The sequence below is a fragment of the Lissotriton helveticus genome, chromosome 1_2, assembly GCF_964261635.1.
Source record: "Lissotriton helveticus chromosome 1_2, aLisHel1.1, whole genome shotgun sequence".
Lineage (NCBI taxonomy): Eukaryota > Metazoa > Chordata > Amphibia > Caudata > Salamandridae > Lissotriton > Lissotriton helveticus.
Genome location: NC_136058.1, coordinates 289,600,703 through 289,621,208, shown reverse-complemented (window position 1 = coordinate 289,621,208; position 20,506 = coordinate 289,600,703). Strand labels below are relative to the sequence as shown.

The 20,506-nt window shown below is 46.1% G+C and overlaps 1 protein-coding gene across 3 annotated transcripts in view; it reads right to left on the bottom strand.

Annotated features, from left to right (window-relative positions):
* Positions 1-20,506, bottom strand: part of BTBD19 (BTB domain containing 19) — a 1,311,048-nt gene that overhangs the window by 533,943 nt on the left and 756,599 nt on the right. The window lies entirely within an intron of this gene.

Sequence of the window (20,506 nt, the reverse complement as noted above, 5' to 3'; positions counted from 1 at the left end):
CAATTGAAAATGTTGAATTGTTTTATCGGAAAATTATATAAAATGTGCAGTTGTTGCCTAGACTAGTTACAAATAGGGTTGAGTAAACGGGTGGACAAGGGCACGAAAAAAGATTGACAGAAATTCGACACTATTTGGTATTGGTTATGTTTAAGGGTGAAACGAATAATTACCCATGGGTCACGTGCATTCAGCGTTCCGTTTTAATATAATTGCCATGAAATGTCATCTCCAATATATATTTTATGAGAAATTTTATACGCGCATAATGTTAAAATTGTCTAATTGTGCACTTTACAAACGATGGAATAATGTATTTTTCTAAAATTGTTGCCTTACAGCTACCCCTGACGAAGGGCTCGTAATAAGCCCGAAATGCATTGGGTTGTTTTAAAATAAAGAAATGCTGCTTTGAACACTTGCCTGTTTTGGAATCGTATTTTTTGAAAAGGTCCGGATGGACATACAAAAATATGAGAAGTTTTCTAAAACGTTCTAGGATTCAATGTGGAGAAGAAAAACTTGTTACAATTTGGAAAAGCTTGGATTAAAATTGGATTAACTTGAAGAATGGAAAAATGGTGAAATAATGATTGGATCTGGTATCCGTATGACGCAGTGCGTTTGGGTGTGGAGAGCCGTTGAGGCCCTCCCCATATGTTTGTATTTACTTGGTGCATTCAGGGCATAGCACAGCCCATCCAGCACGCAAATGATCAAAGTTTGAGAAATAAAGTCAGAGTAAAATCGAAAAATTGGGAGTGCATACCACCTCATTCATTGAGTAGTTGTAGGAGGGACAAACTCCGTCAACCTGGCCGATGGAACCCTCAGAGGGAGAAAAAGGTCAAGCGAGGTTTTTGAAGGACTGATGGCAACAAAATTTGACTGAATAACAGCTATTTTGTCCTCAAAAAACCCGGACAGACTCTCACACCAGTCTTTTGAAGCTGGAACTATCCGCTGCTCCGCGCGGGGGGCAAGAAAGCTATTCACAATCGAAAAAATCTCTCGGCTGCTATTATTGGCTTTGGCAATTCGATTGGCGTAGATACCTTTGGCCTTTTTAATACTAGCATAATAATTTCTCTGTTCTTTACGTAGTATTTCCTTGGCCAAAGGGCAGTAAGATTGACGCCAATCCCGCTCTAGTTTTTTACAGGACTGTTTATGGACACGCAACTCCGGGGAAAACCAAGGTTTAGAGGGAGTGGCGCGCAGTCTGCCAACCCTCTTTTTAGAAGAGACCGAAACCCCCGACGCCATCCAATCATTGAAAGACGACACCGCTGTGGTAAGATCGATACCCAACGCGGGCCGACTCCCAATCAGGGTGGCCGCCAGAGTCTCATTATTAATTTTATTGGCACACAGTGTTTTGACCCTCGCAGTGGAAGTACCCAAAGTTGACCAAGTAAATCTGATTAGCTGGTGGTCAGACCACGTCAGAGGTTCAGGGGCATCGACCTGGAGAGAAAAATTGGAGCAGATCACATCCAGGGTGTGCCCACCCGAGTGCGTGGGTAGGGAGACCCACTGAGACAAGTGCGCCAGGTCCAGAAAATCGAGCAAACCTTTACTTTCTGGAAGATGCGCTTCCTCAGTATGAATTTTAAAGTCACCCAGAAGTAAAAAGCTGGGAAATCTGAGGGCTCGGGGGTAATAAGATCACTCAAAGCCGTGAGAAACGACCCCGCTGATCCCGGAGGCCTATATATTAGGGTGCCCCCAAGAGTGAAGTGAGGGGAAAGAACCACTGAGAAATTCATCGCTTCGCCCCCTTCAAGGATTACCGGGGGGTCAACATGAAGAGTCAGTGAGTCTCTAAGAATAATAGCAACACCTCCTCCTCTTCCCAGCGCTCTGTCCCTCCTGTATATTTTATAGCCGCGGGGGACAGCTAACTCGACATCCGGAGCACTGGCCGCAGTGAGCCAGGTTTCCGTCACAAACAAAAAGTCGAGCGAGCTGTCCACCAGAAGCTCGAAAATATCTGCAGCATGTTTACACATCGAGCGCGCGTTAACTAAGGCAGCCGAGAAAACATGGGAGGCCGGCTCCTGGGGAGAGGGGGCAGGAAGTGTTTCCACACAGCAAAAACCACAGATCGAGCAAGGGTTAAGCCATGGACAGTTCCCAACGATACCGCCAACATTCAGACACCCTGCAGAGCGCAGAGATAGCAGCTGCTCACTCGTGTACATAAATGTGGAGCCAAGCCCAGTCCGAGGCTGTAGGGCAGCCCGTCCTGCGTCCGTCACGGCCGAGGCGCGGACGGGCGCAGACGGGCTGACCTTTGGCTTACCTTCGGCGCGCCTGAGGCGCGCCCGCCACGCGTGACCGCTGCGCGTCAGAAAAGGCATGGTGTTTTTATAGGAGCGCGTCACTCCCCCAGCTAGACCGCTGCCACAGGTTCAGCCGGGGAGAGGACTCCTGGTAAGATGGCCGCCCGCCCTCCACACAAACGGCACACAGCCGCGATGGAACGGGGCCGGGTAGGCTCACCTCAGCACACAACAGAGGTCAGGTAGGTCTGAGAACGAGCCCCAAAACGTTTTTACTATTTTTACTACAATGTAGGTGTCACAATCCCAGCCATGTTTTTTTACTTTTAATTTGCAGTTCCAAGATTGTAGATTGTCAGCTGGTGCCTGCAACCTGGCCTGCCCCGGGTATAATCGCTCGTTCCTGGGTGGTAGAACCTTCTCGACCATAGTCCCCCAGGCATTGAACCACCTCCCTGTCAAACTACGTAAGGAAACAAATCTCCTTCAATTCAGGAAGAATTTGAAAACTGTACTGTTTTTAGAGGCGTGGGGATCACTCTGAGCAAGTCACTTCGTTCTCGACTAGTACTGGACGTCCGTTGATAGCGCTTAGAGACCCCTGAGTGATAATGCGCTTTATAAATTTATATTAACATTAAATAACATAACAGATGCCAATTTTGGGAAGGTAAATTAAAATATTATATGCACAAGCTCGCATTAACGAGACAGAAGAGCCTCAGAATCAAACTGCAGGTGCCAGACCTTCCAAAACAGATGTTTTAAATGAAAACATAATAGAACGTAACAGGGAGTGGCAACAAAGGAGGCTGAGTGTGGGAATGAAGTAAAAATGGAGTGGGTGGATTTGGAGAACAACCGAGGGATCAGGGTGGGGCATTGATAAATAAAATTTTGAAAACAGAGCCTGGAGGACTAAGGGAGGAAGTGGGCGAGCTGAGAGGCAATATGGAGAGCAAGGGTGAGGGCATGGTTTGGATGTGAGGGAGAATCAGCCTATGAGGGAGATAGCAAGAACTCCCATGGACTGGTGTAGGAAATAGAAAAAAAAGCTGTTCCCTGAATGTAAGCAGTGGAAGGATATAGATAAACCAATCAAAAGGATGGTAAAGCATCAGCCAATCAAAAGGATGGTAAAGCAGCTATGCAGCAGGGAAGAAAAACCATAAAATTAAAAGCAAGTGAATGAGATAAACAAGAAAGTTAACCAATGGTAAGCAATGGGCTGGCCCAAAGCCCAAGCTAAGTATTGGTATTGGCCACAACAGGTCTTTGAGAATAAACAGCTAAGAGCAGTCTGTGTCTCTCAGACTTGATAATCTTCAGACCCTTTTTGCACATAATTTTTTCATTTGAGCCTATTATGATTATTTTTGTGTTTTTCTCAATTTGTGCACCTTACTTTTCTCCAGTCCTTCACCTCGTCGACACACTTTTTGCACTCTGTCGTTATTCATTGTGGCTGTGTTTTAATAGTCTCAATGTATTAATTGGTTTGAGTAGGATTAAAACATTTCAATGTATTTGTTCACTTGTTTCTCTGTGTGCAATGACTTATTTATTTATTTGTATTTGTAATTATCTACCTCTTGGCTTATTTATTGCCGCTTTGGTATCCCCAGTGAATCTACTGTTTGATATGCACAATGTAAGGAAACGCCTCTTTTTGCACCATCACCCCCAAAGGTTTGGGTTGATGCTGCTGGTTTTTCGACTCTGAGTGTACTGAGGCCTGCTACCCAGACCCCTGTGTTAGTGTTCTAACCCATTACAAAGTGCATGTTGAGTTGGCTACCCCCAATTGGCATGAGCTGACTTACTTTTAAGTTCCTAGTATATGGTACGAAGGGTACCCAGGGCATGTAAGTTGGAATATCCACCCTGGGTTGCAGCATCAATTGTGCCACCCTGTGTGTGACAAATTACAAAATGTCTCCCAGCCTGTCACTGCAGCCTGTAAGAGCAGTTTTAAAACTGTTCGACTTTACCTCTTAACCCCTTCGGTGCTCATGACGGAACGGTTCCGTCATGAGCTACGGTTGAGCTGTGCTCATGACGGAACCGTTCCGTCATGACCACGCCCGTTTTCATTAGGGCTCAGCACCGGCCGGGAAAAGCGGCCGCACGCAGGGGTTAAACCAATGTCAAAGCGCCCCCACTTCTCTTAACAATATATATAAGTCTTCCCTAAGGAAGTCCGACAGAACCAGGCAGGGAGCAACATAATTAGAAATTGTTGTTTTTGATGTGGAAACGTTAGTAGCCTGATTGGTCAAACAGAATTACTGGCTAACCTCTCAGTCCGACTAACTTCTGAAAGGGGCTACTTAAATGCAGCCGTGGCCTTTGCAGGTAAGAGCGGTAGGGCCAAGTGGGGGGGAAGGGTGCGGGGGGATATCGACAGACGACGATGAGGGAAAATTTATTATTTTTAATTAATTATTTATTTAATTTTCTGTGTGGTCATCTGTCGAATCCCCCCACCCCAACCCGATCCCTCCGCTCTAACCTGCACGGGCCGCAGCTGCTCAAATTGGTACTTAAAGGCATCATGTGAATTGTGGCATTAAACCACACTTGTTGCCCACGTCGAATTTGATGTCACTTTTAGGGAAATGCAACTTTTAGAAAGTTGCCTTTCTGTTGCCCAGTTTGCCCAGTGCCTTGCACAGTTGCTGGCCCAGAGACAGCCTTCTGCCCTCCTGTGGCATATTATGAATGACTCCCAGGCCCAGGAACAACAGAAACCTGCTACAGAGGGAAGTGTTGCTTCCTCTTTGCAGGAATCCACACAGGGTGTTCAACCAAAAGGTGAGCTTCAAAGGTGAAGACGCCTTTGCTGGGTAAATGGCGATCACACTCATGTAGGGCTGGCCCTTTGTTCAGGTACACAGGGCAGCGGCGGGAACAGAGCGGGGTAAACAGTGACCAAACTGGTATTCCTGTGGGCGTGTAGCCTACAGGTAGCCACACCTCTAGGGTGGACTACCTAGTTCCTAATATCCAAGGAAGAGTTCAGACATCTTGACAGGGGGCAGAATATAATAGAATAGGGGGCAATAGGATTGCTAAATGCCACACAGTCGTTACAGGGCAGGAGAGATCTGGTAGCCCATTGGTTAGTGACCGCATCATCCCCCCAGGGCACTTTCTGGGTATAAATATGGCAGCCAAGGTACTATAAACCTCAGATCACGATTGAACTGGAGAAAAAAATTGAAGAAGAACTGCCCTGGCAAGAGAGGCTGCACCGACTGCTGGACTGATCCAGACACACCTTAAGCCAGTAAAGGAAGAGAGGACTATGTTTGTGGTTCTTGGCTCATGGAAAAGTTGCTACTGAGCCGAGACCAAAGAAGTGACTGAGAAGGTCAATCGGCAGTCCCCCTGGCAGCACCAGGGCCATCAAAGCAGAAGTAGCCCGTGTCTGCAAGTCAGTAGCCATATTCATCAATCACCACTGACTGCCAACGGGCAAGCCAAGAAACTGATCCTCGACTGCCAAAAGTTCTACCTGGGTCTGCTGGACCCAGGAATGTTGTCTGAGTCCAGAATGGTCAACAAAGATGGGCACCAGCCTTCACCATAGGATACCACTGGACCCACTGTGTACAGAGATTGGTAGCCCAGCCGCAGCTAGCCTTCTACATACTCAATGCGGACTTCAAGGGACACTGACACCCTGCTGCCAAAGTCACCCCACCTTACTCGTGGACCAAGGAATAACCGCAGTTGACTGAACAGCACCCAGAGCATCTTTCAGCATCCTGCATCCCCAAGATCAGGGTCACCACATGGAAGTCTATGGCAGTCTTAATGTAAAGTGTGGAACTAAACTTAAGGCTGCTTTGGTGACCAAAAAACTGACCAGATTGTCTTTTTTGGCCTGCTGACCTTCTCCCTGTTGGAATTTGTCACCCCACTCTGGACCAAGTAGCCAAACACAACTCTTTCAAACTTTTCAAGTTTCTAAACTTTACAGTTATCAATGCTTGTTTGCGCTTTGAACTGAAAAGCTGAGATTTTCGTTTTACTTAAAAATCTATATCTCCAGAACCCTTTTGTGGATGTTGCTCCTCTTGGTGACAAAAACAGTTTTGCAAGTGTATTACACAGCGAGGTCTCACAACCATGCCAAATAATACACCAAAATCCTCACACACATTACGCCAGCACCAGACTTCAGGAAACTGGGGTTGTGTTATTTCCTTTACACACGATAAAGTATTCTCTTGTGTCACAGAATAAAGTCTTCTCTTGTGTCATGCATAGTTTGTGTGTGTTCACGTACACCTCACAGTACACCTGCAGCTCAGAGAGCACCTCCGACACACACTAGAAGAGTGGAGGGGGAGGGGAGAGGCATTTAGTGAGGCAAAAAAATAACTTATAAGGAGAACGAGGTGGAGAACCGGCTTCTACTGTACTTCCCTTGTTCCCCCACCACACACTGGCAGAATCTAAGGGTTTCACCACAACAGGAAGCCAGGCAGGGAACAAGGAAATTGCAAGGCAGCATGACACAGGCCTTCTTCGGGCGCGTAATGACACAATCCAGCCGAGCTGAGCCAGATGTTTCCAAGTCAGTAGCCTCACTCATGGGCTTATGAAGGATGCAGTGTAAGAGAGTTCAGCAGCCATGCTCGCTTCAACAGAGGCCCAGAGGAATGAATGCAACCCCTGTATGTGGCTGCTGTAGGGCTCAGCGGCCACATGTGAAAGTCGTGCAGGAGGTGGAGGCTCAGCTTGAGGCGCGAGTCCTCCAGTTTACGGTGGGGACTAGGAATCCATGAGGCAGAGGTCCCGCATTTTAACACAGAGTAGTGAGCCAAATGCTAGGAGTTCTCAAATTTAGTTTGGGAGTAGCAAAAAATGTGGCGGACGTCTTGCGCTTAAGGGTAGGGAATAGTGGCTAGTGTTAGAGGCAGCCTCCATTTTAGCTAGGGAGTAGTGACAAATGGTACAAGCCCTCCATTTTAAGGTTGGGAGTAATGACAAATGGTACGAGCCCTCCATTTTAAGGTTGGGAGTAATGACAAATGGTACGAGCCCTCCATTTCAAGGTTGTGAGTAGTGACAAATGTGGTACGAGCCCTCCATTTCAAGGTTGTGAGTAGTGACAAATGTGGTACGAGCCCTCCATTTCAAGGTTGTGAGTAGTGACAAATGTGGTACGAGCCCTCCATTTCAAGGTTGTGAGTAGTGACAAATGTGGTACGAGCCCTCCATTTCAAGGTTGTGAGTAGAGACAAATGTGGTACGAGCCCTCCATTTCAAGGTTATGAGTAGTGACAAATGTGCAGGAGCCCTCCATTTTAAGGTTGGGAGTAGTGACAAATGTGGTACGAGCCCTCCATTTTAAGGTTGGGAGTAGTGACAAATGTGGTACGAGCTCTCCATTTTAAGGTTGGGAGTAGTGACAAATGTGGTACGAGCCCTCCATTTTTAGGTTGTGAGCAGTGACAAATGTGCAGGAGGGCTTCATTTTAAGGTTATGAATAGTGACAAATGTGGTAGGAGCCCTCCATTTTAAGGTTGTGAGTAGTGACAAATGTGGTATGAGCCCTCCATTTTAAGGTTGTGAGTAGTGACATATGTGCAGGAGCCCTCAATTTTAAGGTTGGGAGTAGTGACAAATGTGGTACGAGCCCTCCATGTCAAGGTTTTGAGTAGTGACAAATGTGGTATGAGCCCTCCATTTTAAGGTTGTGAGTAGTGACAAATGTTGAACGAGCCCTCCATTTGAAGGTTGGGAGTAGTGACAAATGTGGTACGAGCCCTCCATTTTTAGGTTGTGAGCAGTGACAAATGTGCAGGAGGGCTTCATTTTAAGGTTATGAATAGTGACAAATGTGGTAGGAGCCCTCCATTTTAAGGTTGTGAGTAGTGACAAATGTGGTACGCGCTCTCCATTTTAAGGTTGTGAGTAGTGACAAATGTACAGGAGCCCTCCAGTTTAAGGTTGTGAGTAGTGACAAATGTGGTACGAGCCCTCCATTTTAAGGTTGTGAGTATTGACAAATGTGGTACGAGCCGTCCATTTTAACGTTTTGAGTAACCCTGGGCGAAGAACTACGCTCCGTTCGCGGAGCTTGCGGAGTTTTGGCAACTCCGCGTTCTACGGAGAACGCGAAGCTGTCGATTACTCCGCGATCCGGTGCGTAGCGTAGTTCTCGCGCGCTGAATAACATTATCGCGTGCGCCGGGGTAAGTTCGCGCGATATTTGACGCGATCACGCACTTTGGCAGTGCGAACGAGAAGATGAGTTCCCCAACATGTCTAACACACAGCTATCTCGAGCATGCAGGCAGCGCCCCGAACACGCGCACCGCGCTCCCGAAGACGAAAAATGGCGCGCGAACGGGTCTAGCAAGCTACTACGCATGTCCGCGGAGCTACGTGAAGTTCGCGGAGTGCAACTGCGTCTTCGCGTAGCTCCGCGGAGTGCGGCTCCGCGAACTACGCCCAGGGTTAGTTTTGAGTAGTGACAAATTTGGTACGAGCCCTCACTTTTAAGGTTGTGAGTAGTGACAAATGTGCAGGAGCCGTCCATTTTAAGGTTTTGAGTAGTGACAAATGTGGTACGCGCCCTCCATTTTAAAGTTGTGAGTAGTGACAAATGTGGCAGGGACCCTCCATTTTAAGGTTGCGAGTAGCGACAAATGTGGTACAAGCCCTCTATTTTAGTTTGGCTGCAGTTAAAGTCAAATGCTTGCTATGATCCAGTCACTACTAAGTCACGAAACCTACCTTTGACATGTTAGAAATAAATAAAATGAAAAATCAATTTCAGTTTGAAATATTGTTTACATAGACAAGTTACTCTCTTAAACTGAAAGAATACATATGTATAAAACATAGACAGCTTTTTTTACTGAGTTTTAGGAAGTTCGCGATCAATCCCCGCATCTCAAAACTACCTGTTTACCATAAAATTCGCATTAGCTGCACGAAACATGACATCATACTTTAAAAGTGGTGGTTTTAGGGTCTTTTGCAACAAACCTAAGAACATTAAACAATCCAATAACATTGCGAGCCTGGCAATTGCTATGAAAGGCACAGATGCAATTCCCCGGATTATGTTTGATCCTAGCTGCTACTGCTGCAGGGTCGGAGAACACTGGATTAAAACCAGTGTGAAATTGGGGGCGTGGCTTGACTGCCCAGGATGGCAGACGCAACTCAGTGAGGCGCCCAGTGAGCCCAGGAAATCCGTCAAATATGCGGCAGATCCTTCCGCCATTGAAGGCCACACGCACTGCATGACCCTGAAGCAGTACATTGAAAACAAGTATGGGAACTGCTGCGCTTTGCCCATAGGGGGTGGGGTGAGTGAGCATGGGGGCACGGTCAAGAAAGCGCCTAAAAAAAACAAATATTCTGTAACTTTCTTCAGTCTTTCACCTTCAGGTAAATACATATAAAATAAGGCACACCTTAAATGAAAAATAAACGTGAGTTAAGATAATCAGAGGGAAATGCACTATCATACATAATGAACCTTCCATTAGTTAATGCACTGTAGATGTCTTTGTCTGTAACCAGAGAGCCACAGAATTGAATCCTGCCTGGTTGGTGAAGTTGAGAAGAGTGACTTGTGTATGTTTAGTGCTGTGACGTCCCAGGCTATCACAGAAAGCACTGTGATTATGTAAAGTCTTTATTTTAAACTTGCATTACAATCAATATAAAATAGGCTGCTACAAAATGCGCAAAAAGGTTTAAATTAAAAAAGTCCTTCCAAAGTAGATTTTAGTAATATCCTGACTGTATGAAGTACATTTTTTTTTATAACTGTACTTTAATAGCACATACTTTACAGCTCAGCTGGTTACTCCCTTGCACTGCCAGGCAAAAAGAATACATCTGTGTCATCAAGAAGCTTCATGAGAAGTAAAGCGTCAAGTTTAAGCCAATACCGGCTTCCAAGCACCTTTTACATTTGCAGATTAACTAGTTGTGCACATTTACAATTGTTTTAGGCAAGCAGGCACCCAGGCAAGAAGGCTTGTTTATCTGTCTGCCCCTCCCTCGGTTTCATAGCACAGGAGGCTTCCTGCCTTACTTTTGGACTGAAGTACTTCAGCTTTCAGAAGCGACGATTGTCTCTCACAAAATAGGGGAGCTGCTTTCCTTGAATTAAAAAAGCATGGATTCGGCCCACTTCGACCACTCCCCTGAAGTGCTGAGGGTTTGTCTGGAGAGCAGAAAAGCAGTTCCCCTGCCCGAGTACCCCTTCACGGTGCCCCCTCTGACGTGGGAAGCCCAACCAGGAAGTGCATCAAACTATGATGTTTTCCTTTGGACTCATTTAAATACAATTCATTCTTGGGGAGCTCAGTCAGTGGGGCCACTTACGTCACTGAATTGATCAGATATTTAAACACACATGTATTACGGACTAGAAAAAAATAAAAATGAAGCAAAATAGAAGTTTGGCAATAGGTCTCTAGCTGCTCCAAGTGTGCAAGCGAACAGTGTAAACGTGATAAGTGCTCCAAAAATCTATATGCGCTGGTCACAGTGGTAGCATATTTAAATCACCAGGCTTGTTATTAGTTTGGGGCTGATAACCACAATTAAAGTCAAGTAGAAAAAGGTTGACATTTTCCTTCTAAAAAAATCTCTGGTCCCAGTCTGGCGCCTGGAGGTATTCCCAAAGTGAGGAATCTGCGGATATATATCCATTAAAAGCTTCGCTCCATGCGGCGGCAACAGGATGCTCCGTCTTGGTTATTTCCTGGGCCCCTCTTCTTATTTTTGTAGGCCCTTCATGTCTTCTGCATTTAATTAACTACTTGGCAAATGTTTGCTTAATCTTCCCTAAGGCCCCCAGCGCCTTGACACCTTCGGGTAATTGGTCGCGCTTTACAAATACTGGACATTTACATTTACATCTTTCCGCCTTAGATTTCTGCCGATTCTGGCATTTCACTGCGGCCACGTCACACATTCCAGCTCTCCCAAAAAGGGAAACCCCGTGAGGTAATCCATCGAAGCCCAGGAGCACGAGGGATTCCTCGTGACCAGAAGGAAAAGTAAGATCATTTCAGCCGCATGACACTTCCCCGTCTCCACCTCGAGCTACTACAAACCACAGCAGACAAAAGATAGCAGCTGCACCCCGTCCCCCCCGCGGTTTTGACTGAAACCAAAACAATCTTGTACTACAGCACACTGTCCGCAAACAACTACACAGCTCCTCTGCCTGAACCAAAGAACTGCACATCACCATCTGCACCCAAATAACAGCTGACAGCACCACCGGTGCTCATAACAGCAAACTACATCCAAACAACTGCACAGCACCTCTGCCTGAACCAAACAACTGCACACCAGAGTGTGCACCCAAATAACAGATGACAACACCACTGCTGCTTATTACAGCAAACTGCATCCAAACAACTGCACAGCACCTCAGCCTGAACCAAACAACTGCACACCAGTCTGCACCCAAATAACAGATGACAGCACCACTGCTGCTTATTACAGCAAACTGCATCCAAACAACTGCACAGCACCTCAGCCTGAACCAAACAACTGCACACCAGTCTGCACCCAAATAACAGATGACAACACCACTGCTGCTTATTACAGCAAACTGCATCCAAACAACTGCACAGCACCTCAGCCTGAACCAAACAACTGCACACCAGTCTGCACCCAAATAACAGATGACAGCACCACCACTGCTTATTACAGCACACTGCATCCAAACAACTGCACAGCACCTCTAGCTGAACCAAAGAACTGCACATCACCATCTGCACCCAAATAACAGCTGACAGCACCACCGCTGCTCATTACAGCAAACTGCACCAAACTACTACACAGCACCTCTGCCTGAACCAAAGAACTGCACATCACCATCTGCACCCAAATAACAGTTGACAGCACCACCGCTGCTTATAACAGCAAACTGCACCAAACAACTACACAGCACCTCTGCCTGAACCAAAGAACTACACATCACCATCTGCACCCAAATAACAGCTGACAGCACCACCGCTGCTCATAACAGCAAACTGCACCAAACAACTACACAGCACCTCTGCCTGAACCAAAGAACTACACATCACCATCTGCACCCAAATAACAGCTGACAGCACCATTGCTGCTTATTACAGAAAACTGCACCAAACAACTACACAGCACCTCTGCCTGAACCAAAGAACTGCACATCACCATCTGCACCCAAATAACAGCTGACAGCACCACCGCTGCTCATAACAGCAAACTGCACCAAACAACTACACAGCACCTCTGCCTGAACCAAAGAACTGCACATCACCATCTGCATCCAAATAACAGCTGACAGCACCACTGCTGCTTATTACAGAAAACTGCACCAAACAACTACACAGCACCTCTGCCTGAACCAAAGAACTGCACATCACCATCTGCACCCAAATAACAGCTGACAGCACCACCGCTGCTCATAACAGCAAACTGCACCAAACAACTACACAGCACCTCTGCCTGAACCAAAGAACTGCACATCACCATCTGCACCCAAATAACAGCTGACAGCACCACCGCTGCTCATAACAGCAAACTGCACCAAACAACTACACAGCACCTCTGCCTGAACCAAAGAACTACACATCACCATCTGCACCCAAATAACAGCTGACAGCACCACCGCTGCTCATAACAGCAAACTGCACCAAACTACACAGCACTTCTACCTGAACCAAAGAACTGCACATCACAGTCTGCACACAAATAACAGCTGACAGCACCACTGCTGCTCATTATAGCAAACAGCACCCAAACAACTGCACAGCATCTGCCTGAACCACATACTACGCTCACAACGTGCAACTCGCTACCCCCCCCCTTACTGCAACAACTCCCAAGGGGAGAGACAAAAGCCATTACTGTGGTTTAACCAAGGGTGTAGCCTTTTATTCACACAGCATCATTGAGAAAGGATAGCCACAGCACAGTTAAGCTCATTGTTATGCAAATACATATCTTAAGTACACATTGTTATGAAAATTCAGAACATAACATCAGCAAAGACATACATTGTTAGGAGAATGCATGACATCTTGTCATAAAAACCGTGTCTCCACCTTCCATCAGAGCTGAACACTTTAGGATGGAAAGTGCCAGAAGGCCCCTTTCCTTATCCATTGCCCACGCCCTCCACCAAGGGCATCCAAACCTTAGTAGGAACTTCCCCTCATCTCTCAGAGGGATGGGCAGGCAATACCCGCCGTTCCATACCAACACATACACCAGGGCAACGCATAGCGCTCTGTCCCTGCCGGGGTACCTGTCACCAGGCAACCCCCCAAAATGTTCAACTCCAGGCATTCCGGGGTAGAGCAAAAAGGTCCAGGACCACCAGCAGGTCAGTTCCCCTTCCTGCCTGCCCAGTGCCCACACAAATCAACACCCCTCGACGGGGAAAGTTCAGTAATTCAGTCCACATTTGGGGTATTCTCCCTTTTTTTGCTGCAAGAAATTCCGCCAATACTGCCTTCATCAGGGAGTGGGTGGGCAGGTGGTTAAAATGCGGTAGGGCGGAATCTAGTGCGCAATAGAGGAAAAAGAGGCCAATCCCTTGCCTCACAATGCCTTATATTCTGCATTCCGAGGTGGAGCCCCAGATGACGTCACAGGGGACCCTTCTCTGTGGCACCATCGACGAGGGACTCCCCCTTTGCTTGTGCCTGTGGCGGGACTAATGGCACCCCTCTTCTTTTTGCAGGGGGCGGCAGGCCATAACTGCTCACGGAAACCTAAACAATCCTATACTACAACACACTATCCACAAACAACTGCACAGCACCTCCGCCTGGACCAAAGAACTGAACACCACAGCCGACATAAACCCAAACAATCCTATACTACAAAACACTATCCACAAACAGCTGCACAGCACCTCCGCCTGGACCAAAGAACTGAACACCACAGCCGACGTAAACCCAAACAATCCTATACTACAAAATACTATCCACAAACAGCTGCACAGCACCTCTGCCCGGACCAAAGAACTGAACACCACAGCCGACGTAAACCCAAACAATCCTATACTACAAAATACTATCCACATACAGCTGCACAGCACCTCTGCCCGGACCAAAGAACTGAACACCACAGCCGACGTAAACCAAACAATCCTATACCACAAAACACTATCCACAAACAACTGCACAGCACCTCTGCCCGGACCAAAGAACTGAACACCACAGCTGACGTAAACCCAAACAATCCTATACTACAAAATACTATCCACAAACAGCTGCACAGCACCTCTGCCCGGACCAAAGAACTGAACACCACAGCTGACGTAAACCCAAAAAATCCTATACTACAAAACACTATCCACAAACAACTGCACAGCACCTCTGCTCGGACCAAAGAACTGAACACCACAGCCGACGTAAACCCAAACAATCCTATACTACAACACACTATCCACAAACAACTGCACATCACCTCTGCCCGGACCAAAGAACTGAACACCACAGCCGACGTAAACCCAAACAATCCTATACTACAAAATACTATCCACAAACAACTGCACAGCACCTCCGCCCGGACCAAGGAACTGAACACCACAGCCGACGTAAACCCAAACAATCCTATACTACAAAATACTATCCACAAACAACTGCACAGCACCTCCGCCTGGACCAAAGAACTGCACACCACAGTCTGCACCCAAATAAAAGCTGACTGCATCACCACTGTTTGAACCAAAATGACTGCTCATTACAGCAAACCGAAACCAAACAGCTGCACACCACCTCTGCCTGAACCAAAGAACTGCACACCACCTCTGCCTGAACCAAAGAACTGTACACCACAGCCGACAGAAACCTAAACAATCTTATACTACAGCACACTGTCAGCAAACAACTGCAAACCACCTCTGCCTGAACCAAAGAACTGAACACCACCGATGACGGAAACAAAACTGCATTTTCTGCAATCAGTCAGCACTCACATAACAGCAGACTGTGCTGTGCCCCTGATGTCTAAATCAAAGCGATTGTTCATTACTACAAATTACAACCAAACAACTGCACTCCACCACTGCCTCAAGTAAAGAACTGCACCCCACACCAAAGTCCACTTACCACAAAAAGTCTGCAGCCAAAAAAACAGCAAACAGTACCCCTTCTGTCTGAATCAAAGCAACTGCTCATTACCACAAACTGCAGCCAAACAACTGTGCAACACTTCTGCCTAACCCACAGAAATACACCCAAACTACACACCACTGCAGGCTAGGCTTAACTGCACAATACTGCACACTAAAGCCAAGCAACTACAAACCACCAATGACTGAAACCAGACTGCACAATACTGCAAACTTCATTGAAATAACTGCACGCAACCGTATACTGAAACTAAACTGCATATTACTGCAAACTCAAAACAAAAATGTGGGGCCAACAGGAAATCCTAGGAACCTGGGTATAGAGATTATAGTAAGAACAATAGTTCCCTCAGAGGAAGCTTGAGGCCTATGCTTCCAAGGCACTAAATATATGCAGAATTACAACAATTAAGAGACGATTGAATTACTGTACAAGATACTGTAAATTCACAATTGAACAAGTAGGTGCTTCAAAACCGGCGCCATGATGTTGATTCGTGCAAGAGGTGAAAGAAAGTGCAAAATGTACAAACCACAAACAATGTTGTCCTAAATTTACTCTTAGTTCCTGAAGCATAGGGTCGAAATTCGAGTACAATTTCAACGGACTAATGTATCCATCTGTTAAAGTCAACATACACATGCTTCAACGTTTCAACCCCTTTTCAAACAATTTCATGCGGGGACTTCACCAGAACCATGCAGGAACGAATCTCTCACCAGAGATCCAACCTTCTAAGTTATGCGCAAACCTTAGTAGTTGAATCTTTTTTATACCATATCGATTGGTTTCATTGGATTTGTGAAACATCCATGCTAAGAAGCACTCTCTTAAACTGTAGATCTATGGTGAAAGGTTTCTGAAGCACCTACTTGTCTTACTGTGATTTTACAGCATCTTTTACAGTAATTAAATAATTGTTTCGTCATTGTTACAAGTCTGCAAATATTTATTGCCTAGGAAGTGTGAGCATTACTGCAAACAGCATTAAAACAACTGCCCATCACCTCTTCTGAGACTGAGAACTGCAATGAAAGTACAAACCTCTGTATACTACCACAAACTGTATCAGTACAAGGGCAAACCACCACCTACTTCTGGACCAAAACAATTGCACCCAACCTACACAGCACTGCAGACTACCGCAAAATAACAGCACAATTCTGCAAATAGCACCCAAAAAACTGCATGCAAATGCTGCTTGAATCACAACAACTGCACATTACTGAAAAGTTCTTCAAGTGCACACTTTGATAACTGAAATCCTAGTGTCTAATGGTCAGCCGAGAACTACTACTTTAGAATCCACCACACATTCTCCTAAAACCGCTTATCCCCTGGAAACACGCAATGGGGCTAAAGGAAGTGAACATTTGGAACTGGTAGGCTCCTACCCTATGACAGTGATTGATCTAGATAGCCCTGGAGGTGGGAGGGAACCCGGAATAACTACCAATGAGACAATAGCAGATAGCGTTTTCCTGAGTATAGGTGACCAAGTGAATCCTCCATTAAATATCTCAACATCAGGGTACAAACCCAGTGGCAGGGTTGGTAGTATAGTCTCATGGAACATCGCGGGAATGGGCCCCAGACTGCATTCACCAGAATGGGTATCATTCATAAATGGCTATGATGTTTGCATTTTCCAAGAGACATGGGCCTGTGAGCCCCTGTTTCTCTTGGGTTTCCTCAACTTTTTCATTCCTGCTGTGAAGGGCCCAAAGGGCAGACCAAAAGGGGGATTGACGATTTGGGCTCGACAGGCACTATTTGAAAAAATAGTAGAACACCCCACAGGTAATAATGACATCCAGCACATAAGATTAAATGTGACCAAGGGGGAACAGCAAGACACTTATAATATGTATAGAAGAGGTTCAAATGGGGGGAAATCTCCAGTTTTAGTAGTACTGGACCAGCTGATCAACCCCAACCAAGTGCTAACAATATGTTAATTGCTGGGGACATGAATATGACCTTTGAGCCTCTCTCTATTGAAGACTGGCATCCCGGAGAGGAGGCAGATATAGAGTGGGGGATCCCCAAGCTGGGTTTAAATCCCGTGAGTAGATGGTCAGCTGAAGTAATCCAGATGAATGCCTTATGTATGTAAAGTGGGTAAGAGCTCTGAATGGAAGGTCTGTAAGTGATAGACAAGGGGCTAACACATTTGATAATGGACGAAGGCAAAGTCGAATTGATTATTTCATCTGCAACTTGGCAATCTGGCACCTAATGATTGACATGAGGGTGGTCTGTAGGCAGGAGAGTGACCATAATCCCCTATGTATCACCCACAAATTATGGGGTGGGGAGGTGGAGGGCCCAAACGACACAGAAGAGGGGATACCAGAGATCATTCCAACGAACGATATGAGAAGAGTCAAGTGGCCCAAAGTAGTGGTGAACCAAGAGGCCTTGGATAGCATCAACAAGGAATTAGAGACCACCACTGTAGCCTTGGAAGCTATGTTGAAGATGGGAACGGAGGGAGGTATAGAATGGATGAGATCACTAAACTCCACTGTGCATTCTTTAGCCTAATAAAAGGTTACTTTTATAGGGCAGTACGGGTGCAACCTGGCAAGAAAACTCCCCCATATCAAGCAGGGTGGTATAACGCACAGTGTAGGGCAGCAAGAAGTTCACTGGGGATGGCTATTAAGAGTAAGGTGCCAGCTGCTGTGAGGGAGGCGAGGCGGGTGTATAAGGCTAGTGTTCAACGGCTAAGAAGGACTGGGATGAGCAGCATTGGTTAGACCTTAAGGCCACCAGCTCAGCCAAAGACTCCAGATTATTCTGGAATATAGTCAAGTGGGGGAAAGGTGGCATCCCTGAACCACCCTCAAACTATGTCTCACAGAGTAGCTGGTTGGACTACTTTGGGCCCCAATACAAAAGTCGTCCGGAGGACACCTTGGGAGATTCTGTGGTAACTACAGTTTTTAAATTACCGCCTTTTTTAAAAACTGATGTAGTAATGGCCCTAGATTAAGTGGCGCGGGGTAAAGCCATGGGACCAGACGGGGTGCCAGCTGATGTCGTTCTCCACGAAAACACCAGTTGGGGGAAGTATATCTTGAACCTGGCGAACGCGGTAGCTTTAGGGGCACCAGTGCCAAAATCGTGGCTGGGGGCGGTAATAATACCCGTATTTAAAAAGGGATACAAAACTATACCGGGGAATTATAGGCCCATCAGCCTAATAGATACGGTCCAGAAGGTTGTAGGAAAAATGACCCTAACAAAGATCATGAACTGGGTAGAAGAATCTAATGTACTATTACCCTACCAAGCCGGATTTCATAAACTGACTAGCACAGTAGACCAGATCTTTAGGTTTACTTTGCTACATTGGAAAACAGTGCAGCTGGAGAACGGAAGTCTGTACGCAGCTTTCATCGATCTGCGTGCAGCTTTTGATTTAGTCCCCCGCTCCTTGTTATGGAAAGTCCTAAGCGAGATGGGTATGCCATCTGAGATCCTATCCCTGGTCATGAGATTACACGAGGCCAACTATGCAAAGATTCAGTGGGGTAGGCATGGCCAGGTAACTGATGAGTTCCCAGTGGAAAGAGAGGTACGTCAAGGCTGTGCCATGGCGCCAACACTTTTTTCCCTATATAATAATGGTGTTGTGGAGCGCATGTTGTCTGCGTCTGTTGATGCTCCAGTTTTGGATGGTTTGAAAACCCCAATATTACTTTTTGCAGACGATACATTGATAGTATCTAAAACCCCTAGTGGCCTTCAGCGTGCCCTGAACATTTTCGAGGACTTTTGCAGGGATCGTGGCCTCGAAGTAAATGTGGCAAAAACAAAGCTCATGACTGTTAACGATCACTTCAGTTTCAGAGGGAACTTTTTCTTGGATGGCCAGAAGGTGGAAATAGTATCAGACTTCGTCTACCTGGGAGTCCATATAGACAAGGGTGCTAAGTGGAAGAAATATATGGAAATGGCGGCCCTTAAATTCCGCCAAAACACAGGTGTCATAAGTGCTGAGCATAAAAAATCATTGACCAGACCAATTAAGCCAGCACTTCAGATATATGAAGCCAAAGCAGTTGGCTCTGCGCTATACGGCGCTGAGCTTTTGGGCTATGACAACCTGGTACCACTAACACTCACAGAAAATAAGTTTCTCCGAAGCCTTACTGCACTACCTAAAAGCACACCCTTGAAGCCGCTACGTTGCGAGTTGGGCAGGAAAGCCATATCTGATATGGCCAGATTGCGACCCATTCTATACTGGCGTCGCATCTGGGTCACTCCTGAACTCGCACACTACGCAAGGGGCTTCCTGGATGTAATCAACCGGGACAAATTTCATAAGATAGGTTGGTTAGGGGATTTGCGTAGATCTTTGGAGTCTTTGGGTTTGAATGAGCTTTGGGAGAAACCAGAGGAGGCGCAGTTTCCGGCTAAAGAAATTATAAAAGCAAAGTACTGGGAAACAGTAAATCATAGGAATTGGAATGCTGCTGACGCTTCCACGTTGGAGGGCCAGTATCTTGAATGGAAATCTTGCCCTTCCCTTGAGCTTTACTGGGACATTATAACCAAGCCCCAGGAAAGGAAGTTATACTTACAGCTCAGGGTGGGGTCCATTCCTATTAGATCGCTAACTGGGAGATGGACTGAAGGTAACTCTAATTTTTGTCCATCTTGTAAAGTCTGCATAGAGACCATTGCCCATCTATTGTTTGTATGTGCGGCCTACTGTCTACCCCGATGTGTCTGGTTGAGGGCCATGTGTAAACAGCTTGGCACAAGGGATAGTGTTGTGGCCCTTAGAATAATACGTACTAGTTCTTCCCCCACTATTGCTGTGGCTGTTGCGAAATACCTAGGCTGGGCATGGGCAATCAGAAGAACTTCCCTGGCACAATAATAGGATGTACAGAGAAATGTAGTCCTTTTCCTGCCCTTCCAATTAGCTATTGAGAATCTGATTATACATTGGTGTTGTACTTTTGTACGAACTCTGTGGTTTTAAATTGAATTTTAAATGGAAGTCTTGCAGCTTTATGTTTTCTTAATTTCTCTGTGGCTGTAAATATGTTTTTAATATTACTGTTATGAATGTAAGG